The sequence below is a fragment of the Somniosus microcephalus genome, chromosome 31 (assembly GCF_052327205.1).
Source record: "Somniosus microcephalus isolate GS21.2 chromosome 31, FLI_Smic_1.0, whole genome shotgun sequence".
NCBI lineage: Eukaryota > Metazoa > Chordata > Chondrichthyes > Squaliformes > Somniosidae > Somniosus > Somniosus microcephalus.
Window position 1 is genome coordinate 23,194,302 of NC_141017.1, and position 27,257 is coordinate 23,221,558.

The following is a 27,257-nucleotide window of genomic DNA, read 5'->3' on the forward strand; positions in this document are numbered from 1 at the left end:
TGAATGCTGAGTCTTTGAGTATATTCAAGGCTGAGATAGATAGATTTTTGGACTCTAGGGGAATCGAGGGATATGGAGATCGGGCAGGAAAGTGGAGTTGAGGTCGATGATCAGCCATGATCTTATTGAATGGCGGAGCGGGCTCGAGGGGCCGAATGGCCTACTCCTGCTCCTAACTCTTATGTTCTTATCCACCACTCCCACTCACCCTCATCCTCATACCATTTCATGCCTCTCCCTCATAGTCTCCCTGAAAGGGGGTAAAATTGGACACTAAGGGAACTAAAGGCTTAACAACTTTGTGCTAATATGCACAATACATATAAGTATTGTCAGTAATGTTATGTATTGTGTGTTCTCCTCCCACCTGTGGTGGCGCTGTCACAGGAGATAAATGGTTGGGTGTTCTCTTGGTTAAGTTTAGCTCCCTTTGTTCGGAACTCTCCAGAACTTCCCTTTCCCTTCGAATAAAGCACTTCATGTTTGAATCTCTGAGTTCTGAGTTCTAATTGTGTCCAGGCAAAAAGGTACCGACACAACAAAGTGGCGACGAGGAGCGGATGAATCTGCGTACGTTACGGGTGCAGTGAGTAAACAGAAATTTAAATTTCAAACGTGAGATGGCTACTATATTAGGAAACATCGGTGATTTTGATGAAAATGTGGAGCAATGGAGCGCTTATACGGAATGTTTTGACTATTTTGTCTTGGCGAATGCGGTGGCAAATGAAAAGGTCGTGCCTACCTTTTTGAGTGTAATGGGGCCGAAGACATTCAATTTACTTCGCAGCCTTGTGCAGCCAGATAAGCCAGGAACTAAAACATATAAGCAACTAGTGGAAATTCTTGGAGCACATTTTTCACCAAAACCTCTGGTTATTGCTGAGAGATTTAGATTTCACAAACGGAATCAAGAGGAGGGGGAATCAGTGATGATGTTTATTGCTGCTTTAAAAAGGTTGTCGGAACACTGCCAATTCAAGGAGGTGCTGAATGACACCATTAGAGACAGACTTGTGTGTGGTCTGCAAAGTGCAGCCACACAGAAGCGCCTTCTTACTGAGGACAACCTTACTCTTGAAAAGGCCATTGAAGTTAGTGTCTCCATGGAGATGGCGGAAAAGGAGGCTCACTAGTTGAGTTCAACAGGGAGAGTTCACAAGGTGTCGTCTGAGCCTAAAGGTGCGTGGAACGGTACATGTTACCGTTGTGGGAAAACGGGCCATCACGCTAATGACTGCTGGTGTACAGAGCTGGAATGCCGAAATTGTGGCAAAAAGGGTCACATTGAACGCACCTGCAGAGGTAAAAAAAGAACAGACAGAGCTGGGAAGCATGGAAGCAAAATGTCTGTATTTGGACAAGAGAGGAAAAAGAGTGTTCATTCAGTGCAGTATGATGGATTAAGCAAAACAGAGGGGAGCGACACCTCTGAGGAGGAAGAGGTGCACACACTGACGGTTGCAGGTGGTTCAAATGGCTACTGGGTGTCACCACTGGTGGAGGGACAATCAGTGCGGATGGAGGTGGACACAGGCGCGACTGTGTCCCTTGTTTCAGACACTGTCTACAACAAAATGCTAAAGCATCTTACCCTTCAGCCAACAAACATTGTGCTAAAGACATACCGGCGAACCTGTGACATGAGAGGCGCCATTGAGGTGACAGTTAAATTGAACGGACAGACTGCAAAACTGCCACTATATGTGGTAAAGGGAAATTACCCATCGCTACTGGGAAGTGTGTGGCTAGAGAAAATCACACTGGACTGGCCTGCAGTCCGCATGATGTCAAAAGGGGAGTCAGGTCTGACTGCAGTGTTAAACAAACATGCAGAACTCTTCAATGGGGAACTTGGGAGCATGAAAAAGATCAGCGTGAGACTAGACATTAAACCTGACAGCAAGCCTAAGTTTCACAAAGCCCGACCTGTACCCTATGCAATTAGGCCAAAAGTTGAGGCTAACTTGGAGGTCTTAGTCGAGAATGGAGTCCTGGAGCCTGTGAGCGTGAGCAAATGGGCCACACCCATTGTTCCTGTCCTGAAAAAGGATGGATCTGTTCGAATCTGCGGGGATTTTAAAGTGATTATTAACCCGGTGCTGTCTGCGGAACAGTACCCTCTTCCCCTCATTGATGATCTTTTTACGGGCCTGGCCGGAGGGCAAAAGTTCAGCAAAATAGACTTATGCCAGGCTTATCTACAAATGCATGTCGATGACAAATCAAAGGAGCTGCTGACAATTGTGACACACAAGGGGCTATACAGGTACTGCCGCCTTCCGTTTGGAATTACGTCGGCCCCTGCTCTATTCCAAAGAGCAATGGATCAGATTTTGAGTGGACTGCCAGGAGTCCAGTGCTACCTGGACGACATCCTTGTCACTGGGACAAATGAGGAGGATCATCTTCTGAACTTGGATGCGACGCTACAACGACTGAAAGAGTACGGACTCAGAGTTCGTAAAGACAAATGTGAATTCTTTCAGTCTTCAGTTGAGTACCTAGGGCATGTGATTGACGCTACTGGCCTGCATAAGGTGCCGTCAAAGGTCAAGGCGATCGTGGAGGCCCCAGCACCCCAGAATGTGAGCCAGTTACGTTCATTTCTGGGGCTACTTAACTACTATGGGAAGTTTATTCCAGACTTAGCAACATTGCTGAAGCCGTTACATCAGTTGCTATGTCAAGGCAAAACATGGGAATGGACTGAACTGTGCAATGAAGCTTTCGCCCAAGCAAAGAAAGCATTGCTGAAGTCGGAGGTCCTGACACACTTCGACCCAAAGCTACCCGTGCAACTAGCATGTGATGCATCACCATATGGTGTGGGAGCAGTCATATCCCACATCATGCCTTCGGGTGAAGAGAAACCTATCGCCTTCGCATCACGCACCTTGAACAAGGCCGAGAGTAACTATGCGCAGATCGAGCGCGAGGCCTTGGGAATCGTTTTTGGAATTCAAAAATTTCATCAGTACCTGTTTGGGAGAAGGTTTACACTCTTGACGGACCACCATCCATTGACTTCAATCTTCAGGCCCCACACCGGAATTCCATCTCTCGCTGCAAGCAGGATGCAAAGGTGGGCTTTACTGTTGTCAGGACACACATACGACATCAAATATCGCAAATCAGTCTTGCACGGCAACGCAGATGGTCTCTCGAGGCTACCCTTGCCTGTCACTCCCCCAGAGTCTCGTCAGATAGACATCTTCTACTTTAGACAAGTGGAGGGAGCACCTGTCACTGCAGTTCAGGTGCGAAGGTACACCCGCAACGATCCAGTCCTGTCTGAGGTAATGGACGATGTCATTCGAGGGAGAGCTATAGGAGATTCTCCTAGTTTGAAACCTTACCTTTCAAAAAGAAATGAGCTCTCCATCCAGGCAGGTTGTCTTCTTTGGGGATGCCGTGTCATCATTCAGCCACCTCTGAGGGAACCTATACTGCAATAACTTCATACAGGCCACAGTGGGATGGTTCGGGTGAAGGAAATGGCAAGAAGCTACTTCTGGTGGCCAGGTCTCGATGGGAATATTGAGGAGAAAGCCAAAACATGTTCTCCATGTCAAAGGGTCCGGAATGTTCCACAGCTGGCAACCCTACACCCCTGGGATTGGCCTGCAGAAGTGTGGCAGTGAGTACATGTGGACTTCACCGGTCCTTTCGAAGAGAAGATGTTTATGGTGGTTGTGGACGCTCGTAGCAAGTGGCCGGAGGTCGCTGTGATGAGGTCTACCACGGCAGAGAAAACAATTGAGAAACTTGGTGAGATGTTCAGCCGTTATGGCTCACCAGAACAACTCGTAAGTGACAACAGTCCACAATTTGTATCACAGGAGTTTGCAACCTTCCTGCATGTGAATGGTGTCCAACACATCAGGTCTGCGCCCTATCATCCCTCTACTAACGGCCAGGCAGAAAGGTTCGTGCAAACTTTGAAGCACGCCTTGAAGGCATCGCAAGGTCAGGGCTCAATCCACCAACGTCTGAACACCTTCCTGTTGTCCTACAGGAACGAGCCGCATGCCACAACCAAAACTTCCCCCGCTTCGCTCATGATGAAGAGGCAGTTGCGGACAAGTTTTGACTTACTCAAACCTCCAAGGGCAGAGCAGGTTGTCCATCGTCAACAACAAGCTCAAGTTGAAAAGAGAGAGAAAAGAGCCAAGGTGTGGTGTATGTAACCTGTACCACCTTAAGAGAACTACCTTAAGAAGATGGACTACTTTCTCTTGCTACTGTATATTGTAGTACCGGTGGTGGCCACACCGGTATATAAGCTCTGTGTAGTAATTTGTAAAGCAGTTCAGCCCTGACCTTCAAGTAGTAAAGACCTGTTTAAGTTTTTCCTGTTGTCTGTGTCCAGTTATTTAAAATAAGTATATCTGGAACACACAGACTCAACAGTGGCGCCGAGTCGATCTTACCCAGCGGCAATTGCATCCAAGGCAGCTTCGTCCCCAGAACGGGCGTCGAGAAGAGGCATCCGCCCTCATCATCCTGCTGAGCACCGCATTCGCACGGGAGGCATCGAGAACCCGGGTTGGAATTGCTGACCACGAAGTCCACCATCAGCGACAGGCAGTGATCATCCTTCTTCCACGGCGGTGGGTAAGCCGATCTAGCGACACGGGCAGAAAGTCGGCCGCGTTGTCAGTGGAGAAGGGGGGCGAGACTGTAAAGTCTGTGGGTTGTGCAGTTAATAAATACACAGACTTCAGAAGTAACAAACAAAACAGGTCTTTACTATTCGAAGGTCCGGGCGAATCTGCCCCAGCAATCCTGCTACAACACTTATATACTGGTGTGGTCACTATTGGTATTACAGTATACAGAAGCCAAACAAATAGTGCCACACCTAAAGTAGTTCCCTTAAAGGTGAACGGTTACATTCAATAGTTCCCTTAAAGATAGACGGGTACATACACTACAATCCTCCCTTTTTAGCTTATTGCTTACAGAGTCCCCGTTAAACATACATATCTTCAACTTCCTATAAAACAAATTACAGATATAATCTCGGTGGAGTCAATGTCATATAAAACAATTTACAAATATAATCTCGGTGGAAACAGTTCACAGGTTCAGTCTCTGCGGAAACAGTTCATAGATTCAGTCTCTGATCTTGACTCGTTCCGAACAACATTTCTTTGGTGTAGCCGGATTACCTGGCTAGCGTGACTCCTCCATAGCCTTTTTCTTGACGTAACAGCTTGAACCTTCATCCTGTTGAACCAGCAGTGCGGACTTTTACACCCAACTGGCTGTCTTGACATTTTCCAGTTTTTCAACTAATTTAGCTCCTTTCGTAATGTCCCGCCTGGAATGGTAGAAGTGCTAATATTTTAGACAGTTATTATCTTCTGCTTCTTCTTTTTCTTTTCTGCCTTTTTGAAACTCTCGGAGCTCCTTTCTCGGCTGCCAGCTGTAGCGCCACCAACTCTCTATGTTCCTTAGACCTTAAGTGCTTCCTCCGGATTTCAGCACTTTGAGAGTTTTCATCACAAGCTGGGCAGACCACATCCTCGTAATATTCAGTGTCACTCAACAGGTCATGGTAATATTCGGGTTCGTCCTGAGTTAGGCCAGCGAGAGAGACTTCTTCTTCCTCCTCACCCGTCTGGACGTTAGCTGACGGTGGTTCCTTCCCTAAACATCTTTCTTGAAAAGCCTTCTTCATGCATTCATATTCATCCCGCTCTTCCTGGGTTATCTGCCATTCCTTCACGACGGACCTCATTTGTGAGTTCAATACCTTCCCTTCCATCGGTAATTGCGTTATCAGGCTATTTAACCCTTCTACTGAAGTAACGGTTTCCACATTCTTCTGTTCACCTTGACGTGATTCAACGTACTTTTGGCATCTTTGTAAAATTTGTGTTGCCACCTCAGCTATCTCCGTGACCTTTGAGAGCTCCGAACTCGTTCCCCCTGAAGATTGAAGCTCGTGTTCAGATTGTTCCCCTTGCAGAGTCTTGTCCTTCAGCATATGAAGGAGTTGGCTGACCGTTAACTCTTCCCTGGGAACACGGTGGATCAGAGTCTTCTCCATTTCCTCCACCTCTTTCTCCAATACTTCCACCTTACGTTCCTCTTGAACTTTGGCTTTCAGCGCTCGGAAAAGTAGCGCCCTGATGCTCTCTAGTTCATGTTCAGGGACCATTCTTACAGTGTCCTGTTCTTCCACTGAAAGGATTCCCAGTTGAATCTGTTCTTCAAGTTGTTGAACCTCGGTCATTGCCGCCTCATATTTGTCTTGGGTGTCCTTCAATGTTTTTATAAGTTCTTGGACATCCTGTCTTTCATGCTCTGCCATGAATTTCACCTCTAATTTCTCATCTATGGATGGAGCTCCTACCGATGAGTCTGTCTTGGCCTTGAGCTCATCAAGAATTTCCTGCAGCCTTTGGACTTCTTGCTCACGTTCAACCTTTAGTTGTTCATATGCTTCTACTGAAACTAGCTTTTCAGAGGCTGCCGAGTTAACCCCCTCCAGAATTGTAGCCTGGGCCTGTTCATACTGTTCTTTCAACTTCTCACACTCTGCTTGTAAGGAGTCGTAGAGAAGAACTGGAATAAAATCCTGAGCCAACATGTAGAAAGTCCTACAAGAGAGGGGGCGGTACTGGACCTAATTCTGGGGAATGTAGCTGGGCAAGTGGTGGAAGTGTCAGTAGGAGAGCATTTTGGCGACAGTGACCATAATTCGGTGAGATTTAAGGTGGTCATGGAAAAAGACAAAGACGGCCCGGAAATAAGGGTTCTAAATTGGGGGAAGGCCGATTTTAATATGATAAGGCAGGATCTGGCCAAAGTGGACTGGGAGCAGCTGCTTATAGGAAAATCCACATCAAAACAGTGGGAGACTTTCAGAAAGGAAATAGAGAGAGTACAACGCCAACATGTTCCTGTAAAGGTCAAGGGTGGGACCAACAAGCAAAGGGAACCTTGGATGACAAGGGATATACAAAAATGCATTAGAAATAAAAGGGGGGCTTTTGGCAGTTACAAAAGACTAAAGACAGAAGAAGCCCTAGAGGAGTATAAAAAGTGCAGGGGCATACTTAAAAAAGAAATTAGGAGGGCGAGGAGGGGCCATGAAATAACACTGGCGAGCAAAATAAAGGAAAATCCTAAGATGTTTTATAAGTATATTAAGGGCAAGAGGATAACCAGGGAAAGGGTAGGGCCCATTAGGGACCAAAGTGGCAATCTGTGTGTAGAGCCAGAGGATGTAGGCGGGGTTTTAAATGAATTTTTTGCATCTGTGTTCACTATGGAGAAAGACGATGCAGACATAGAAATCGGGCAAGGGGACTGTGACATACTTGAACATATTAGCATCGAGAGGGAGGAGGTGCTAGCGGTTTTAGCGGGCCAAAAAGTGGATAAATCCCCAGGCCCGGACGAGATGTATCCCAGGCTGCTGTGGGAGGCAAGGGAGGAGATTGCAGGGGCTCTGACACTAATTTTCAGAACCTCTCTGGCCACAGGGGATGTACCAGAGGACTGGAGAACAGCTAACGTAGTACCATTATTCAAGAAGGGTAGCAGGGATAAACCAGGGAATTACAGGCCAGTGAGTCTAACATCTGTGGTGGGGAAATTATTGGAAAAAATTCTGAGGGACAAAATTAATCTCCACTTGGAGAGGCAAGGATTAATCGGGGATAGTCAGCATGGCTTTGTCAAGGGTAAATCATGTCTAACAAATCTGATCGAATTTTTCGAGGGGGTGACTAGTGGGGTGGATGAGGGAAATGCTGTGGATGTGGTGTACATGGACTTCAGTAAAGCTTTTGACAAAGTCCCGCATAGGAGACTGGTCAAGAAGGTAAGAGCCCATGGGATCCAGGGTGCCTTGGCGCGTTGGATCCTAAACTGGCTGAGTGGCAGGAGGCAGAGGGTGATGGTCGAAGGTTGTTTTTGTGACTGGAAGCCTGTGTCCAGTGGGGTACCTCAGGGATCGGTGCTGGGTCCCTTATTGTTTGTGATCTACATAAATGATTTGGATGAAAATGTAAAAGGTATGATCAGTAAGTTCGCAGATGACACGAAAATTGGTGGGGTGGTAAATTGCGAGGAGGAAAGCCTCCGGCTACAGGACGATATAAACGGGTTGGTCAGATGGGCGGAAAAGTGGCAAATGGAATTTAACCCTGAAAAGTGCGAGGTGATGCATTTTGGACGGACAAATAAGGCAAGGGAATACACAATGAGTGGTAGGACCCTAGGAAGTACAGAGGGTCAGAGGGACCTTGGTGTACATGTACATAGATCCCTGAAGGCAGCGGAGCAGGTAGATAAGGTGGTTAAAAAGGCATATGGGATACTTGCCTTCATTAGCCGAGGCATAGAATATAAGAGCAGGGAGGTTATGATGGAGCTGTACAAAACGCTGGTGAGGCCACAGCTGGAGTACTGTGTGCAGTTCTGGTCGCCTCACTATAGGAAGGATGTGATTGCTTTGGAGAGGGTGCAGAGAAGATTCACCAGGATGTTACCTGGGATGGAGCGCCTCAGCTATGAAGAGAGGCTGGACAGGCTGGAGTTGTTTTCCTTGGAGCAGAGAAGGCTGAGGGGGGACCTGATTGAGGTGTACAAAATAATGAGGGGCATAGATAGGGTAGATAAAGTGGAACTTTTCCCCTTAGTGGGGGGGTCAATAACAAGGGGGCATAGATTCAGGGTAAGGGGCAGGAGATTTAGAGGGGATTTGAGGAGGAACTTTTTCACCCAGAGGGTGGTTGGAATGTGGAACTCAATGCCTGAAAGGGTGGTGGAGGCAGGAACCCTCACAACATTCAAGAAGCATTTGGATGAGCACTTGAAATGCCATTGCATACAAGGCTATGGACCAAATGCTGGAAAATGGGATTAGACTGGACAGGGATGGATGGGCGGCGCAGACACGATGGGCCGAAGGGCCTCTTTCTGTGCTGTAAAACTCTATGACTCTATGACTCTATGACTCTATGACTCCCTGAAGATTCCTCTTCCTTTGGTTCATTCTGTAAATATTCTAGTTCCTGAACAGCATCAGGGGAATGTGATTGGTATTTGACCACGATGGCTCTATGGTCGCTCTCTGCTTGAGCTAGCTGTCTCTGTAGTCTTTCCAGGTTCTCCCATTCGGTGTCCCAGAACCTTTCCATATTTTTCATCTCTTGTACGAGACGGTCACTCAACTGTTCTAATTGTTGTCGTACTTTGACATAAGTTTGCGTCCGAGCTCGGTGTTCTTCCATCATGGATGAATCCTTTGCTTGAACAGGCTCAGAATTCTCTGTCAACCTGGAGTTCTGCTCTGCAGCTTTATTCTTCTTGGTACCATAAGTCCTTCTGCATGTCTTCGTTTTCTTTCCCATCGTCGGCAAGTCCCTTTTAGCCTTGTCTTCCATATTCGACTTGGTCTTATCATCATCCATTTCAGAATCTGAGCTAATAGCTTGCACCGAGTCCTCCCTCATTATGGCTTTTAGGTAATGCCATTCCATGTCTATTTTCTTAATCCACTCCCGTCCTAGAAGTGGTGGTCCTCCCTCAGGTAATACGTACAAGTTCATTCTTGGGTGTTCTTTACCCCTATCTCTCACCTTGACTCTTATTTTCCCCACGGGGTATACGTTATGCCCCGTGTATGTCTGTAATACGAACTTGGTATTTCTTAAAGGTATGTGAGAGAATAGCCGGTGGTAGTCCCTTCGGTTGATGACTGATAGAGCTGATCCAGTGTCCAGCTCCATTCTTACTTGGACTCCAGCTATTTTTAGTATGACCCAGATGGCCTGTAGATCCGTTTCTTTACCCACATTGTGGATTCTCAGCCTACCCAGCTCCTGGTTGTTTGGGTCTGAGTCTGAATTCTGTTCGTCTGAACTCTTCTCAGCCACCTTGTGTACCTTGTTGTACTTTTCTTGTGGTGGCTTCCTTTGATTATTGGTCTTTTTCCCGGACCGGCATACCTTCGCGATGTGACCCAGTTTGCCACATTTCCTACACTCTTGGTTCTTAAACCAGCATTGATTCTGGTCATGCGTTGTCTTCCCACAACGGTAGCATTTTGTTGTGCTTGAAGTAATTTGGTCCACCCCGAGTGCCGCCGCCTTTAGTTGCATTTCCGCCGTTCCTTTCGCTGCGGCTTCGTGCGATGCAGCTATAAGGACAGCCCTGTCCAGTGTGAGGTCGTTCTCTTCCAGTAGTCGCTTCTGCGTCCCTTCTTTGGACAATCCGCATACGAACTTGTCCCGCAGCGCTTCTGTCAGATTCCCTCCGAACTGGCAGTATTTCGCTAGCCTACGCAGTTCGACCAAGTATTCCGCATTGCTTTCGTCTTTCTTCTGCGTTCTTGCGTAGAATTTGAATCGTTCAGCCAGCACCAGCGGTGTGGGGTTCAAGTGGTCCTTCAGCACAGCCACAATCTCTTCGAAGGTCTGATCCGCTGGTTTATTTGGTGCTATTAGATGCTTCAAGAGCCCGTATGTTTTTGCCCCCATCGAGTTTAGCAATGTTATCGCCTTGTCGTCTTCCTCTATTTTGTTGGCTTCGCAATAGATCTCTATGCGTTCCACGTACGTGGCCCAGTCTTCTATTTCAGAATTAAAGTCGTTAATATTCCCTCGCTTAGGCATTTTTCTTCCCTTGGGAGCAGCACCAGTATTTCTTTAAGTATTCTTATTTATTTGTTTGTTTCTAAGATGGCGGTTTTCCTGCGAAATCGGCGGTTTCCCGCTCTTTCCTTCTCTCCCCGCCCACTTCAATGGCGGTATGTCAATCAAGATGGCGGTTTTCCTGCGAAAATGGCGGTTTCCCGCTCTTCCTTTCTCGCCCCGCCCACTTCAATGGCGGTTTCCCGCTTCTGGCGTCTTCTCCGCCTAATGGCGGCTTCCCGCGTTTCTTCCCGATGGAAGGGGTACGCTTCCCCCACAGCGGACAGGTTCAGCCGCTGGCTGGCTTCCGCACAGTTCCCCTTACTCGGCTATGTCTTTTCCTCCCGCCCGCACGGCTCTACCGGCGCTGGGTACACCCCGTTAACGGAGGACAGTTCAGCCACTGGACTGGCTCTCGCGCAGTCTCTCTCTCCGTACCCGGCTCTGTCGCTCTCTCACCTGCACGTTCGGTGCTACCGGCCCTGGGTACCCCATTGGTGGAGAACAGTTCAGCCGCTGGACTGGCTCTCGCGCAGTCTCTCACCCCGTTTTCGGCTGTGTCTCTCACCCACTCCCGCACGTTTGGTTTTGCCGGCTCTGAGTACCCCGTTGGTGGAGAACAGCTCAGCCGCTGGACTGGCTCCTTGCAGTCTCTCTCTCCGCACCCGGCTCTCACCCGCACAGTTCCCGTTCGCCTCCCCAGCCCTCTCGCAGACCGGTGTTTCCCTCCCCGGCTGCGGCTGGGTTTCTCTTCCCGCACCTACTCGCAGGCTCAGCGCTTCGTGGCTGCGGTCGCTGCCCGGATGTTTCCCGCCGATCACGGTCCGGCTGTCACCCGACGCCGTTGGACCCGACTTTTGGCCAGCACAGCTCCCCCTCGACCGAGGTCGAGTGCTCTGCCCTTATCCTCCGGATATTCTCTACACCTTCCCCTACTCACAGTCTCTTCGGCCGCCTTGTTCCCTGCTGATCGGCTCACTCCGCACCGTGGTAGAAGGGTAGTCAGTGCCTGTTGCAGACGGAAGCTTTTGTTGCTAAAGTCTTCCACCTTTCTCCTGCTGCAGCCTTGTGTTTTCTTCCAGCAGCACGACGAGGGCGGTTGCCTCTCTTCGACGCTCTTCTTGCTTTGGTAATCTTGCCGCAGGGTACGATCGGACTCGTCGCCACTGTAAAGTCTGTGGGTTGTGCAGTTAATAAATACACAGACTTCAGAAGTAACAAACAAAACAGGTCTTTACTATTCGAAGGTCCGGGCGAATCTGCCCCAGCAATCCTGCTACAACACTTATATACTGGTGTGGTCACTATCGGTATTACAGTATACAGAAGCCAAACAAATAGTGCCACACCTAAAGTAGTTCCCTTAAAGGTGAACGGTTACATTCAATAGTTCCCTTAAAGATAGACGGGTACATACACTACAGAGACCGGAGGAAAAAGGGCAGAGAACTCGACCGCAGCCGGTGTAAAGGCAATCGGAATAGACGCGCAGCAAGAAAGGAAGCGCTAATACCCACGAGGACAGCGGGGAGTAAAAGCAGCAGCGTCGGGGGAAATTAAGGACCGCTGGGAGGCGAGAACGGCAACAGCGCGGTAATCGCCATTGTAGCCAGCGGGGGAAGAAGCCAAGCGCGGGAAGCCGCCATTTTAATCGGCGCAGGAAGAAGACAAGCGCGGGAAAAGCCGCCAAGCGCGGGAAGCCGCCATTTTGGAAAAAAAAAATACTTAAAGAAACTTACAAGGATGCCTAAAAACGGTAACATCACTGCTTTTGATAGCGATGTCGAAGATTGGGCCACTTATGTGGAGTGTATTGAAGTTTATTGTACAGCAAATGAGATACCGGCTGAAAAGAAAGCACTAACCCTATTAAACTCGATGGGTGCGAAGACGTACGGGTTATTAAGGCACCTTGTAACACCAGATAAACCGACGGATAAGACTTTCGCGAATATTGTTACTATCCTGCAAGAGCATTTAAACCCCACGCCGCTGCTGATAGCGGAACGATTTAAATTTTACAGAAGAACGCAGCTGAAAGAGGAAAGCAACGCTGAATTCTTAATTGAACTGCGCAAGCTATCAAAGTACTGTCAGTTTGGTACAGGACTAGCAGATGCTCTGAGAGATAAGTTCATGTGTGGACTATTAAAAGAAGGAACTCAGAAGCGACTGCTAGAGGAAAAGGACCTTATGCTAGATAAAGCTGTCACCATTGCAGCATCGCACGAGGCGGCAGCACGAGGCACCGCGGAAATGCAGCTAAAGCCATCGGAACTCAGCACCAATCAAATGGCATTGGGTGCAGTAAAGTGCTATCATTGCGGAAGGACAATGCACGATCAGAACCAGTGCTGGTTCAAAGATCAAGAATGCCGAAAATGTGGCAGACGCGGTCACAGCGAAAGTATGCCGGTCAGGAAAGAAGACCAGCAACAAAAAGTCACCACAGAAGAAGTACAAAAAAGTACACAAGGTGACAGAGAACAGTTCGGATGAACAGAAGACGGATTCAGACTCCAGCAGTAAGGAACTGGGTTGTCTAAGAATACATAATGTGGGTAACACAGCAGATCACCAAACTATTTGGGTTACACTCCAGATAGCAGGAGTCCAAGTGAAGATGGAATTGGACACGGGATCGGCATTGACGGTCATGAATAAGCAAGATTACAAAAGGTTATTCTCACACATTCCCCTAAGGGATACGGAGATTGTATTAAAAACATACACAGGGCAAAGAGTGTACCCCATCGGAAAGATAAAAGTAAAGGTGGTCCACAAGGGTAAAGAAAGCAAAGGAATGGACTTGTATGTGTTACCTGAGGGAGGTCCACCACTACTGGGACGGGAATGGATCAGGAGAACAAATATGGACTGGCATTCCTTAAAAGCACTAACTGTAGATTCTGGTAAAAAGGACGATGTCAAACCTAAACGACTGTCCAGAATATTGGACGATGCTAAGGAGGTGTTCCAACAGGGACTGGGAACACTGAAAGGAATTACGGCAAACATCAAGGTTGAAGAACATGCAAACCCGAAATTTTTCAAAGCCAGACCGGTACCTTATGCGATACGACCTGCTGTGGAAGCTGAGCTGGAAGGGCTAGAACGTTCAGGAGTACTGTCAAAGGTGGACTGGAGCGAATGGGCCATGCCCATTGTTCCCGTCATGAAGCGTTCATTGAGCAACAAGCCGGGGGAACCAGGGAAGGTTCGCATCTGTGGCGATTTCAAGATCACTGTTAATCCGGTTCTTCACACGGTGCAATATCCGCTTCCGCGGATTGAGGATATCTTCGCTTCGTTGTCTGGCGGGAAACACTTCACCAAGATAGACCTGGCGCAGGCGTACTTACAGATGGAAGTTGATGAAGCATCACGCCAGTATCTCATGATCAACACGCATAAGGGCTTATATCGGTATAATAGACTGTTTTTTGGACCGGCATCGGCTCCAGCGATTTGGCAAAGGGCCATGGAGCAGGTATTACAGGGAATTCCTGGCACACAATGCTATCTGGACGACATTCTTATTACAGGAGATGATGATGAGGAACACCTTGCTAATTTGGAACAGGTGCTCACCAGATTGAAAGAGTATGGACTTCGAGTTAATTGCCAGAAATGTGAGTTCTTTCAGAAGCGAATCTCGTACTGTGGTCACGTCATTGACCAGGAGGGGCTTCACAAGTCACCTGACAAGATCGAAGCTGTTGTGAAGGCTCCCGCTCCGGAAAATGTATCCCAGTTGAGGTCGTTCCTAGGGTTGATTAACTATTACCATAAGTTTCTGCCAAATTTATCCACGGTGCTACACCCGCTGAACACTCTTTTACAAAAGGGAGTGCCATGGAAGTGGAGCGAGGACTGTAAGCGGGCTTTTCACAAAAGCAAGGCATTGATCACCTCTAAGGAAGTGTTGGCTCACTTTAACCCAACGCTGCCTATTCGTTTGGCTTGTGATGCTTCTCCATATGGTATTGGGGCAGTGCTATCACATAAGTTGCCAAATGGCTTGGAAAGACCAGTCGCGTTCGCATCCAGATCATTGACCTCCGCTGAGCGCAACTATGCTCAGATAGATAGGGAGGCTCTCAGCCTCGTGTGGGGAGTAAAAAAATTTAATCATTACCTGCAAGGCCAAAAGTTTACGCTGCTGACAGACCACCAGCCGTTGGTTTCCATTTTTAACCCTAAGAAGGGTGTTTCGGTGATGACAGCGCAGAGGCTCCAGAGATGGTCCCTTTTCCTAGGGGCACATCAATATGAGATTTAATTCAAAGGTACAAAGCAACATGGTAATGCTGATGGGCTGTCGCGCCTGCCACTACCTACAGTGGAAGAGGCACCGACAGTTGACCCTGTTGAGTTATTTCGCTCGACCATCATCGAATGTTTGCCAGTCACCAATGCGAGTATTGAGAGAGAGACCAGGAACGACCCAACACTGTCTCGGGTCTACGAATTGACAGTGAAGGGATGGCCAGCACATGGCGAACCACTGTTACCGGCATTCTCAGCCAGACGAGAACAGCTGTCCGTTTGTCAAGGAACATTGATGTATGGAACAAGGGTGATTATTCCTCCTAAATTAAGGGAGAGAGTTCTAAAGGAACTGCATGAAGGTCATCTGGGGGGAGTCAAGATGAAAAGCCTTGCTAGGGCTTATGTGTGGTGGCCAGGTATCGACAAACAAATAGAGGATCTGACTAAAAGCTGCTCAGGGTGCCAAAAAGTTCAAAATGCACCTCCAATTGCACCGCTGCATCCATGGGAATGGCCTTCAACCCCATGGCAGCGTGTACATATCGACTTTGCAGGTCCATTCATGGATTCCATGTTTTTGATAGCAGTAGACGCACATTCTAAATGGCCAGAAGTGATTAAGATGGCGACCACTACCTCGGAAAAGACGATCGCAGTTCTAAGAATCATATTTGCAAGAAGTGGATTGCCAGAACAGATATGTTCAGACAACGGACCGCAGTTCGTGTCAGAAGAATTCCAGAAATTCATGAAGAAGAATGGGGTGAAACACTATGGCCTAGAAATTGAGTGCCCTTAGCGCCGATTTTGCGGCGCTAGAGGGCCTAGCGCTGCATTTGGCGCCGGCGCCGAAATTGCCTGGGGCCCTTACGCCGCGGTAGACCGGTAGCGCTGCGCCGGCACCGATGACGTCATCGGTGTGCGCAGCGTCCCGGTTGCCATGCCGACGGGCCCCAGCGCCGAAATTCAGTTGCGGCCGCCTCGCCCGTGACAGCCGCAACTAAGACTCTGGCAACAGAGTCTTACGAGTCTTTGCGCCGGCGCATTAAAGGCCCCGCGGCGGCCGGCTGCTTTCCCGCCGGCCGCCTGGCCGCAGCTCCCTCCCCGGACTTCCCCCCCCCCCCCCCCCCCGGAACAGAAGCAAGCCCGGCACTTGTCCGAGGTGCCGGGCTCATTTTTTAAAAGATTTTCGCGGGCCGCGATCGGGTGCAGGCAGCTCCTCCTTAAGGGAAGGAGGAGGCCTGCACTTCCCGAGCCTGCCGCACCGCATCGGGTGCCGCAGCGCCGGAATTGCGGCGCGAAACGGCAGTTAGCGCCGATTTACCGCCGCAAAGACCCTTCAGTAGCGCCGGCAGCCGTTTGGGCGCGGCCCTGCTGAATTTTTGGCGCGCGCAGGGGGACTTAGCGCCGGCACTAACTTCCGGCGCTAAAGCCCTGGCTAAGCCAAAACTCAATTTCTAGGCCTATACATCTGCCCCATATCATCCGGCTACAAATGGGTTGGCCGAGAGATTTGTACAAACGTTCAAAAAGGCGATAAAGGCCATGAGCGAAGACCATATTCCACTACAACACAAGGTGGACAATTTCCTAATGGCATATCGAAACGCCACACATGCAGTGACAAATCAAAGTCCTGCCATGATGTTTTATAACAGGAGGTTGCGGTCCAGGTTGGATTTGTTAAAACCAAATGTGCGTAGGGAAGTCGAAAACAAACAGTTCCAGCATGTAAATAACAAGACCACTCGGAGTTTCGAAATAGGACAACCAGTGTTAGCCCGGGACTATAAGAATGAGAAATGGCAATCTGGAACAATTCGTGCCAGACAAGGACCCCTGATGTACACGGTAGAGATTGGTGAAAACGTAATACGACGTCATGCTGACCAACTTGTAGAATCGAGAACAAGGGTCAAACCCATGGCTACGGCAGAGACACCAGTGGAAGAAATTATTGAACCTGTAGCATCTACCTCAAACGCGAACGTACATGAGGATGTTCAATCCATAAGAGATCAATTAGAGGAGTCACCCCAGCAACCAGAATCAGAGACCCCTGAAAGGCGTTATCCAACTCGGATCAGGAGGCCTCCTCAGAGACTGAATCTTTGAACAGTTGCATGAAAGCTGTATATATGTTATCCATGTTATGTTTAAATTGGGGTGTACACTGTTAAGCTAAAAAGGGAGGAATTGTGGTGTATGTAACCTGTACCACCTTAAGAAAACTACCTTAAGAAGATGGACTACTTTCTCTTGCTACTGTATATTGTAGTACCGGTGGTGACCACACCGGTATATAAGCTCTGTGTAGTAATTTGTAAAGCAGTTCAGCCCTGACCTTCAAGTAGTAAAGACCTGTTTAAGTTTTTCCTGTTGTCTGTGTCCAGTTATTTAAAATAAGTATATCTGGAACACACAGACTCAACACAAGGAGAGACGGTTTCATCCGGGAGAGCACGTCTTAGCTCAAAACTACAACACTGGACCGAAATGGGTTCCTGCTACGGTGATCGCACAGATGGGCCCTGTTGAGACTGCTGAGGACGTCGTCTGGAGAAGACACAAAAATCAACTGTTGCTAGGAGCAGAGGCAGCCACAGAGGCTCCAACGGCTGGTTGGCCTGAACTGTTTCTGGATGATACCGCAAACTAGCATCCTTTGCCACAGTGCTCTTCTCCAACACAGGAAGTCAAAGAGACTGTTCCACCTGTGCAAACTCCTGACTTTCGACTGACACAGGCACCTTCTCCATCTAGGCCTGTGTCAATGCCTACTGCTGTGGAAGCCAGCGAAGACCGCTGGTATCCTGTCAGAGAGCAGCGGCCTCCAAGACGCTTGGATCTGTAGGCTTAGCGACTTACCCACAAGACTGGGGCAGAATAAACCCCAGGGTAAAGTCAGGGTTTGAGGCAGTCTACCTCTACCCTTGGTTAGTTGAGTGCATTGAAAGTAACTTATCTGTTGAGGAATAATGTGGACCTTTAATTTAAGAGGGGAGGAATATGTTATGTATTGTGTGTTCTCCTCCCACCTGTGGTGGCGCTGTCACAGGAGATAAATGGTTGGGTGTTCTCTTGGTTAAGTTTAGCTCTCTTTGTTCGGAACTCTCCAGAACTTCCCTTTCCCTTCGAATAAAGCACTTCATGTTTGAATCTCTGAGTTCTGAGATCTAATTGTGTCTAGGCAAAAAGGTACCGACACAACAAGTAACACAGAACAAAGGAACTGTTGAATAAGAGAACACGCTGTAAGACTCAACAGAAATGTGGCGATAAGAAAGTCGGCCAAACGATCGGAGATGTGCAATGCCCCTGGCACGGGGGCATTGCACTCGGTACGAACTGTTTTTGCACACGGCACCACTATGCCACAGGCTGTACAAAGCCTGAAGAGATACTGGTCCAGAAATTCGGGTCGGGAGCTTCCCGCGGGTGTAAGCCCCCGACCTGCACTTACCTAGCGCGCCGGCCGTTGTGCTGTGGGCCCCCGTGGAATTCCGATCCTGGGCCTCCTCCAACTGCCGACGCACGGTGCTTGCGTATCCCAGGGGCGCAGTTAGTTCGATGCGTCCCCTGGGCCATGGAGAGCCAATCGGAGCAGGGAAATGCCCATTCATAAGTTTGCCAGGAAGAGCTGTCAAAACTTATAAATACTACGGGCCCCAAAACATCACTAAATCTTCAAATAAATTTTTTTTTTAAATCACATTTTTTAAATAAACTATAAATTACATGAATTAACTATTTTAAACAATAATTTAAATTTTTGAAAAAGATCATTTTATTTTCTAACGGGGCTAAAAATAAACTTACCTTTCCTTAAAGTATTTAAAAATAATAAACCTGTGGAAAAAATGTTTTAATTTTAATTAATTCACCACTTACCTTGTAAAAAGCAGGCCTTGCGATTGCTTTTTATATGTGTAACTTCTGCAGACTTACCCTCCCGGGAAAACCTGCAAAAAAAAAAGTAAGTTCGATGCGCACACGCAGTCTCTCCTGCGTACGCGTTCGAACTCTGAACCCCTTCTTTCAGGGGAACGGAAGTGCCGGTGTGAGGGTGCCGGTTAGTTCCCTCAGTAACCCCTAGATGGCACCTTCACTTGTTTTTTTCCCTTTGCTAATTGTTACTAGTTTCTCCTGTGTTTATTACTTAACTGCCTTTAATCAGGTTTATTGGTTTCACCTGTTTTTGCTTGTATTTAAGTTCTGTGGTTTCTTCCCTCTGTGCTCAGTCTTGACAAGCCGTTTGCCTAGTGGTAGCTTGTCTTGAGCTCCTATGTTTGTGACTGTTTACCTGTGTGATTTTGGTAAAGTACTTTTATTTAAGACTGCATACCTGCTTCTTGCCTCGTCTGTCTGCACTTGGGTCCAGAACCAGCCTCACCCTGACAGCAAGACCGAGCCAGTATGGACCCAGCAGTGATGGAGGAATTTCATTCTATTCTCTCCCATCAAGGTGCTTTCCTCGGCCGCCTTGAGCAACTTTGCCAAAGCATTTCGGACAAGGTAAATACGTGGACTCAGACTATTCAACACCCAGCCGCTGTGGCTTCTGCTCAGGATGTTCCTCCTCAGTCAGTTCCTTTGGGTACTACCCCACCGGTCGCCTACCCACGCCAGAGCGCTATGGCGGTCATCCGGGCAAGTGTCGCGGCTTCTTGACCCAGTGATTCCTAGTTTTTGAACTCCAACCCTCCATGTTCCTATCACCCCGCTCTAAGGTAGCGTTCATCATATCACTACTCTCGGGAAAAGCTCTCGCCTGGGCTACCGCTATCTGGGAGCAGCAATCTTTCGTTTGCTCGGACATTCTCCTTTTCGTCGAAGAGATGAGCAAAGTCTTTGACCATCCTGTGAGTGGACGGGAGGCAGCTAAGAGATTTTTGAATCTCCGCCAGGGCAACTGCAGCATAGCCGACTTCGCCATTGAGTTCCGCACACTCGCTGCAGAAAGCCGCTGGAACACTGAGGCCCTTCTCTCCACGTTTCTTCATGGCCTTTCCGAATCTATCAAAGATGAACTGGCGTCCAGAGAGGTTCCGGAGGACCTTGACACGCTAACCTCCCTTGCCATCAGAGTGGATAACCGCCTCCAGGAGCATGGTAGAGAGAAGAGATTCACTACTTCCACAGAGGTGAGACCTTCTGGTGTTTTGAATCTGACCAAGAGTTTCCAAGTACCCCCGAGTCCACCTGTTAGCACCGAAGAGGAACCTATGCAACTCGGCAGAACTCGGCTCTCCCAGTTTGAGAGACAGAGGAGATTGAGAGAGGGGCGTTGTCTTTACTGTGGCCTGTCTGGCCATCTCAGAGCCACATGCCCTGAGCTTCAGGAAAAAGCCAGGAGGATTGGGAAAATACTGACAGATCAAATCCCTTCTCCTACCCCTTCTGTCTTCCAAACCCTGCTTCCCGCTCGTTCTCTTGGGAGGGGCAACAGTACAACCTCCAGGCGTTTGTTGACTCTGGGGCCGCTGGCTGTTTTATCGATGCCACCCTTGTGCGCAGCCTGAAAATTCCTTTCTCCCGCCTTGACAAGCCTTTACAAGTCACCGCCCTCGACGGCAGGCCCCTTGGTTCTGGGTGCATTCATCATATCACCGGAGTATTACATGTCCAAGTAAGGGAGAGACATCAAGAGCTGCTGCAGTTTCACCTTACCGATTCACCTGAGCTGCCTCTCGTTCTTGGACATCCGTGGCTCTCTCTTCACAACCCTCACGTTGACTGGACTACCGGGACTGTGCTGGAGTGGGGTCCTTCATGTCTAGCCAACTGTCTTAAGGTCTTCCCTAGTCTGCCCCGTCCTTCCTCTCCCGAGCCAGCTGATCAGCTGGACCTTGCTCATGTGCCCCCTGAATATTCGGACCTCCATGCTGTGTTTAGTAAGAGGCGGTCCACTACACTCCCCCCACACCGGTCCTACGACTGTGCCATTGATCTCCTGCCTGGCACTAGCCCCCCTCGGGGTCGGCTCTACTCTCTCTCTGGCCCTGAGAATATTTCCATGGAAGAACACATCAAGGAAGCCTTTGCTACAGGTTTCATTCGCCCTTCCACCTCCCCAGCGGGTGCTGGCTTCTTTTTTGTAAAGAAGAAGGATGGTGGTCTCAGGCCTTGCATAGACTATCGGGGGCTTAACAAAATTACCATTAAGAACCGCTATCCTCTCCCTTTGATGTCTTCAGTGTTTGAGCAGCTGCAGGGAGCTACCATCTTCTCCAAACTTGACCTCCGCAACGCGTACAACCTGGTCCGCATTAGGGAGGGGGATGAATGGAAGACTGCCTTTATCACCCCTAGCAGTCACTGGGAATACCTCGTCATGCCCTTTGGTCTCACTAACGCTCCTGCTGTCTTCCAAGCTCTGGTCAATGACGTGCTCCGGGACCTGCTGAACCAGTTCGTGTTTGTTTATTTGGGTGACATTCTCATCTTCTCAAAGTCCCCCCAGCAGCATGTCCAACACATCAGACGGGTGCTGCAAAGGCTCTTGGAGAACTGTCTCTTTGTCAAATCCGAGAAATGTGAATTCCACGTCTCTAAGGTCATCTTCCTGGGCTACGTCATCTCCTGTGGAAGCGTCCAGATGGATCCTAGCAAGGTTCAAGCCATCTTGAACTGGCCGCGTCCCACGTCGGTTAAGCAGGTTCAGCGGTTCCTGGGATTCGCCAACTTTTACAGACGCTTCATCCGCAACTTCAGCTCCCTTGCCGCCTCCCTCTCCGCATTGACCAAGGGCTCGTCTTTACGGTTCAGTTGGTCTTCTGAAGCGGAACGGGCCTTCCAGGAGCTCAAACAACGCTTCACCTCTGCTCCCATTCTGGTACACCCTGACCCCACCCTGCCCTTTATCGTAGAGGTGGATGCCTCGGATATTGGAGTCGGGGCTGTCCTGTCCCAACGCTCCCCTAAGGACCAAAAGCTACATCCCTGTGCCTTCTTTTCCCGTCGCCTGAAGCCAGCAGAGAGTAACTACGATGTCGGCAACAGGGAGCTCTTGGCAGTTAAGTTGGCCTTGGAGGAGTGGAGACACTGGTTGGAGGGAGCAGAGCATCCTTTTGTCGTCTGGACCAACCATAAAAATCTGACATATATCCAGGACGCCGAGCGCCTCAACCCTCGGCAGGCCAGGTGGGCTCTCTTCTATAACCGGTTCAACTTTCTCCTGTCTTACCGCCCAGGGTCTAAGAACCTCAAACCGGATGCCCTTTCTCGCCAGTTTGACCCCTCGGAAAAGGACCGGACCCCGGAACCTATCATCCCCAGTTCCTGCATCGTTGCTCCCGTCGCATGGGAGATTGAGACTGTAGTGCGAGGGGCCCAACGTCAGGAGGCTGACCCTGGAGGAGGCCCTCCTCATAGCCTTTATGTTCCCAGTCAGGTGCGCGCCCAGGTCCTTCAATGGGGGCACTCTTCTCAATTGACTGGTCATCCTGGGATCCGTCGGACTTAAGAGGAGGTTCTGGTGGCCCTCTATTGAAGCCGACACCCGGGCCTTTGTCTCCGCTTGTCCCGTCTGTGCCCAGAACAAGACATCCCAACAACCTCCGCTTGGTCTCCTGCATCCCTTGCCCATCCCCAGCCATCCCTGGTCTCATATCGCCCTGGATTTCATCACCGGGCTACCTCCATCTGAGGGATTCACTACCATCCTAGTTGTGGTCGATCGCTTTTCCAAGGCTGCTCACTTCATCCCTCTTGTCAAGCTTCCCTCTGCCAGAGAGAATGCCCAGCTGGTTGTCCAGCATGTCTTCCATCTCCATGGCTTGCCCCTGGATGTCGTCTCTGACCGTGGTCCCCAGTTCTCATCCAGGTTCTGGAAGGCTTTTTGTTCCCTCCTGGGCGCTTCCGTCAGTCTCTCCTCTGGGTTCCACCCACAGTCTAACGGCCAGACTGAGAGAACCAACCAAGATCTGGAGAGGGTGCTAAGAAGCTTTGTGTCCTCCAATCCTTCCACCTGGAGCAAGTATCTGGTCTGGGCGGAGTACGCGCAATACCCTTCAGAGCTCCTCCACTGGCCTCTCACCTTTCGAATGTCAATATGGCTTCCAACCACCACTCTTCCCTGAACAGGAGAGGGAGGTAGGAGTCCCGGCTGCCATGGGGTTCGTCCAACGCTGCCGCCGTACCTGGAGGAGGGTCCGATCCGCCTTGCAGCTCACTTCTTCTCGGCGGAAAGTGCAGGCTGACCGACACCGCCGCCCAGCTCCTCGGATCCAGACCGGACAGAAGGTCTGGCTGTCTACCCGGAATCTTCCGCTCCATGTGGAGTCCCGCAAGTTGGCTCCCCGGTTCATCGGACCTTTTAGGATTTTGGAAAAAGTAAACCCTGTGGCCTACCGGCTCCTCCTTCCTCGGTCGATGAAGATACATCCCACGTTCCACATCTCTCACCTCAAGCCGGTACTTACCAGTCCCTTGGTTCCTGCTTCCAGACCTCCCCCCCCGCCCCGCGTGATTGACGGTCAGCAAGCCTACACTGTCCGTCGCCACCTTGATAGTCGCCAGGTTAGGAGGAGCATTCAATACCTAGTCGACTGGGAGGGTTATGGTCCTGAAGAGCATTCCTGGGTTCCGGCCCGGGACATTTTGGATCCTGAACTCATCAGGGATTTTCGCCATTGCCATGCTGATCGTCCAGGAGGAACGTCAGGAGCCGTTCCTAGGGGAGGGGGTCCTGTGAGGGTGCCGGTTAGTTCCCTCAGTAACCCCTAGATGGCACCTTCACTTGTTTTTTTCCCTTTGCTAATTGTTACTAGTTTCTCCTGTGTTTAGTACTTAACTGCCTTTTATCAGGTTTATTGGTTTCACCTGTTTTTGCTTGTATTTAAGTTCTGCGGTTTCTTCCCTCTGTGCTCAGTCTTGACAAGCCATTTGCCTAGTGGTAGCTTTTCTTGAGCTCCTATGTTTGTAACTGTTTACCTGTGTGATTCTAGTAAAGTACTTTTATTTAAGACTGCATACCTGCTTTTCGCCTCGTCTGTTTGCACTTGGGTCCAGAACCAGCCTCGCCCTGACAGCCGGTTTCCCGCGCATGCGCAGTGCATGCAGGAAACCGGCACTTCCATTGGGCCTACGGGTGAGTACCCCATGCGTACTCACCCGTGGAGACCCGAAGTTCTGGGCCATTGTGTTCATCGATCATTTGTCCTTGGATGAGTGTCTCCCCTGTTAACTTGTAATAAAGTCTATTTTTACTCTTGTGAAACCCCGGACTCCGAGTGGTTTAATTACCGGTGGGCGACCAGTTCCCCGACACACCCTCACCATCCATTGGCTGAGCACATGCCACTACAAGCATGCCGAGGTCTATCCCTTCGCTCGTTGCAGGAAAAGAGAGCAGAGAACACCAGGGAGAGGGAGAAAACCGGAGGTGGCGTTCCAGCAATCTCACAGCTAACACGTGCAGAGGAGGAAGTGCTGGAAATCAGTGGGGTCTCAGCGTGCCTGGCCGTCGGAGACGGGCAGCTCCCAACTACTTGGTGACACAATTAAATATCAGCCACAAACATATCATACGGCACTCAGTCATGTTGACTTGATTTTTAACAGCGAGTGAAATATGATCATCTTCATAATGATAACTTGCAAGGATGTCTTGCTGCAGTTGTACAGGGCCTTGGTGAGACCACACCTTGAGTATTGTGTGCAGTTTTGGTCGCCTTATCTGAGGAAGGATATTCTTGCCATGGAGGGAGTTCAGCGAAGATTCACCAGGCTGATACCTGGGATGGCAGGAATGACGTATGAGGTGAGATTGGGTCGATTGGGCTTATACTTGCTGGAGTTTAGAAGAATGAGAGGGGATCTCATTGAAACTTATAAAATTCTGACAGGACTAGACAGACTAGATGCAGGAAGGATGTTCCCGATGGCCGGGGAGTCCAGAACCAGGGGTCACAGTCTAAGGATAAGGGGTAAGCCATTTAGGACAGAAATGAGGAGGAATTTCTTCAACCAGAGAGTGGTGAGCCTGTGGAATTCTCTACCACAGAAGGCAGTGGAGGCTAATTCATGAAATATATTCAAGAAGGAGTTGGATATATTTCTTAAGGCTAAAGGGATCAAGGGATATGGGGAGAAGGCAGGGACAGGGTACTGAATTTGGATGATCAGCCATGATCTCATTAAATGGAGGAGCAGGCTCGAGGGGCCGAATGGCCTACTCCTGCTCCTATCTTCTATGTTTCTATGTCTATGATCATCTTCATAATGATAACTTGCAAGATTCTTTTCTGGCCAGGACTCATTCATGTCTCTTATTTCCCACGAGGCCCTTCACGCGTGCAGCAGGAGTTGCCGGAGCTCGCGGACGACGATTCATCAGAGGAGCGGAGTCCTTCTGAGGGAGCACCGTCACAGGACTCCTGCATTCCACGCACCAGCTCTGATACTCGCACTTCAGTGGGACCGGTAAGAGAGATAGTTGGGCCTTCACCTGGTGACTCACACTTCACAAGTGAGCTAGAGCAGATGGTGGCGGCGGCAGAGGACAGCAGTGGAGAGTCCGCATCGGAGGGCCGCAGCCCCCCTCCGAGCTCTGCTCAGCTGGCCACAGAGGCTGTTCCCCGGGAGGTGGGGGGAGCCTTCGATGAAAAGGAGAATCATTGAGCGGCAGCCAACAATGTGCGATGGCCTTCCAATCCCTCTCAACACCACTGCAGAGAGAATGGAGGAGTCCACCTCAAGCATGGGTGGGTTGATGTCGCAGGCCATTGAGATGATGAGTTCGCCCATGGATAGAGTGGCCAGCGCCGTGGTACATCAAATACTCCAATCCGATGAAACATAGAAACATAGAAGATAGGAGCAGGAGTAGGCCATTCGGCCCCTCGAGCCTGCTCCGCCATTCAATGAGATCATGGCTGATCATCCAAACTCAGTACCCTGTCCCTGCTTTCTCCCCATATCCCTTGATCCCTTTAGCCTTAAGAAATATATCTAACTCCTTCTTGAATATATTTAATGAATTGGCCTCAACTGCCTTTTGTGGTAGAGAATTCCACAGGTTCACCACTCTCTGGGTGAAGAAATTCCTCCTCATCTCAGTCCTAAATGGCTTACCCCTTATCCTTAGACTGTGACCCCTGGTTCTGGACTCCCCCGCCATTGGGAACATCCTTGCTGCATCTAGTCTGTCTAGTCCTGTTAGAATTTTATAAGTTTCAATGAGATCCCCTCTCATTCTTCTAAGCTCTAGCTAATATAAGCCCAATCGACCCAATCTCTCCTTATACATCATTCCTGCCATCCCAGGTATCAGCCTGGTGAATCTTTGCTGCACTCCCTCCATGGCAAGAGCATCCTTCCTCAGATAAATGAGTCCCTGATCACGGTCGTGCAGACTCTGGATGCCAACATGTCTGCCACCTTAAATATAATGACAGATACCTCAGCCCTGGCCTTACAGCGCATCACTGACCCGCACCAAAGTGCTCTCCGGCAGAGTGGTAGCAGTGAAGTGCGGCTGGACCATGAGAGGGATGATGGCGAAAGAGGACATGGAAGTGGGGACTCCACTCAAAGCGCTCCCACTTCTCACCCGTTGCCCCGCTCAGTCAGTAGCCCCACACACTGCTTCGACCTCCGATGGACGAGTCTGCCCCTGCACATGTGCAGGTGGAGCAGTCTTTGGCGGGGCCCTCACGGGCTCCAGAACCCAGAGGACGTCGGCCAATAGCATTTCAGCTGTCAGAGCAGGTATCTGAGCAGCCTGCCTCTACCTCTGCTCAAGCCACAGGGGTTGCACCACGTAGGAGTATTGGGAAAAGGAAGAGTAAGGCTTTGTAGTTGCACAAGGGTGGGCACATGGGTATCTGAGAAAATGTTGTGTTGTTAAGTTTCTGTTCTTTAGTTAGGTCTCATAAATATTATTCTTTTGCACTTTCCTATCTTGTCCATTCTGGGTGGCAAGTCACTTTTTATCTTGTTTGATGATGAATGGGAAGGCATTCATTGATGGGGACCAATGGGGGGATGTTCAAGGGGTGCTTAGTTGTTTGCAGGACTGCTTTGTGTCAGTGGCTTTGTTGGGGGAAGGGGGTGCGGGAAGAATGGCCATTGCATGTGCTTGTGACGTGGGTCCACTGGTGCGACCTAAATGAACCTTGCATGATAAGGACATCCTTGGCAGCAACGTGAGCATTACCCTCATCATCTTCCACCTCCTCCTCATCTTCCTCCTCCCCCTCCGAATCGCCCGAGGAGGATCTGAGCTCATCGCCTTGTTCCTCTAGCAGGTGCCAACCTCTCCGCTGCTCCCCGCTCCGCTGCTCCCCTCTCCGCTGCTCCCCTCTCCGCTGCTCCCCTCTCAGCTGC